The following is a 2,267-nucleotide window of genomic DNA, read 5'->3' as shown; positions in this document are numbered from 1 at the left end:
TTTTGGGTCAGGGTCTCACCCTGTCACTCAGGCTGGAGTGGTGTGGCACAAGATTACAACTCACTGCAGCCTTGACCTCCCGGGCTTGGGTGATCCTTTTGTCTCAGCCTCTTGAGTAGCTGGGAATACAGGCAAGTGCCACCATGCCTGGTTAATTTTTTGTTTTTTTTTTTTAGAGATGAGATCTTGCTATGTTGTATAAGCTATGGTTCTTCCTTTTCAAAGTTGTTTTGGTTCTTCTAGGTCCTTTGCATTTCCATAACTATTTTAGAATCAGATTTTCAATTTTTGTTTTTAAAAAATGCCTGCTGGGATACTGGTTGGAACTACACTGAATCGGTAGATCAATTTGGGAAGAACTGATATCTTCACAATATCAAGTCTTCTAATTCATGAACATGGTATATCTTAGGTCTTTTAAAATTTATCTTAGCAAATTGTTGCAGTTTTTGGTCAGCAAATTGCTACCTAGTAGATTTTTAAATACACACACAGAATGCAAAGGGCAGAGTGGCAACATGGTGGAGCCGGGAGCTGGTGATCCTCTAGATGCTGAGGGAGGCAAGGCCCCATTCACTCAGCACATTGACTCAACTCGGGAGAAACTGAGTCCCATGCAACTGCAATTCATGGGGCAGGTGCAGCTAGCCCAGTATCAGAAGCTGCCACAGCAGTGGACCTGGAACACTGGGACTGGCCTAGGCATCAGGGCCCTGGTGTTAACTATTTATGGTTACACCTTCTAGTTGTCCCAGGAGCATTTCCCAGACAAGCAGGAAGATAAAGCCAAAGCTGCCCGAGTCCAAGCTCTGACAAGGGCATCAGGACCCTAATCTGGATGGGCATGGTACATCTCTAACCTGCTGGAGTCCCTTCATGTGGTGGATGATGCCCTATGACCCTGTAGCAATTGAAGCCTGCTCACAGTTTTCTTGACCTTCTTACTAATCTTGGACGATGATGGAGCCCAAGGAGCCAGGAATTTACACATTTGGCCACTGTCAAGGGAACATTGTCCACCTCGCATTAACTGTCTAGCGACTGAGCCTTTCTTGCAGTTTGTTTCCTTGTTTGAGGGGTGTGTGACCTTGGTTTTTTCCAAGGTTTCTGACTTTGTGGTTTATCACTTTTACCTCCCAGGGGCACGTGTTAGGTGGTTGGTGTGGCAGCTCCGTGCAGTGTTGGAGCCTAAAGTGGGAAAAATAGGGCCAAGTTGAGAATAATAAACTGAGGCATCTCCCCTGGAAGTAAAAAAATAAATACACACACAGTCTGCTTCTGTAATGCAAAGGTCATGTTTTAACAATGAATGAAGCTGGGCTCAGTGGCTCAGCCTGTAATCCCAGAGCTTTGAGAGGTTGAGGTGAGTGGATTGACTGAGCTCGCGGGTTCGAGACCCGCCTGGGCAACTTGGCGAGACCTCATCTCTACAATAAATAAAAAAAATTATCCGGGCATGGCAGCGTGCGCCTGTAGTTCTAGCTGCTTGGAAGGCTGAGGTGAAAGGATCACCGGAGCCCAGCATGTTGAGTCTGCAGTGGCCAGGAGAGGCCACTGCACTCCAGTCTGGGCAACAGAGTGAGACTCCAACTCAAAAAAAAAACAATGAATGAGAAAATAACCACTTTAAAAATAAAACCACTATAGATCATACTTTTGAAAACAGATGCTGGGAATTTATCTCCATGCTTATGTTGATTTTACTGCCAAATATGATATAATTGTTTCACCTATCAAAAACTATTTATATACTTCAGTTTTCTCACTACTTTAGAAATTCTCCAAGGGCTAGTGGTATCTTAACTAATTTGTAATCATTTAAAAATATAATACCTTACCATTAGCGTACAAGAAAATCTCACTGACATGAAAAGAATGGGAAATCTACTAGTTAAATTTTGGGGAAAAGTTGAAATATTGGTAGATGAAACTGGAATGTGAATATCATGATTTAATAAAGAATCAATGACATAACTTTACCCACTGGGTCTTGTTGAAACTCAGCAAGTTCTGATATAACCACATTGTACACAACCAGAAAATTATTTTTATTCATGAAAGTAGCTCCCCCAGCCGGGCTCAGGTGGCTCAGCCTGTAACCCCGCGCCTTGGGAGGCTGAGGTGAGGACTGCCTGAGCCTGCGGCTTCGAGACCCTCCTGGGCAACTTGGTGAGACCTCATCTTTACAGTAAGTTAAAAAATTAGCGCACCTATAGTTCCAGCTACTTGGAAGGCTGAGACGGAAGGATCGCCGGAGCCCAGCAGGT

Source organism: Carlito syrichta, unplaced genomic scaffold, assembly GCF_000164805.1.
Source record: "Carlito syrichta isolate Samal-C Ts95f unplaced genomic scaffold, Tarsius_syrichta-2.0.1 Scaffold313381, whole genome shotgun sequence".
Taxonomy (NCBI): Eukaryota; Metazoa; Chordata; class Mammalia; order Primates; family Tarsiidae; genus Carlito; species Carlito syrichta.
This window is presented reverse-complemented; position numbering follows the sequence as displayed.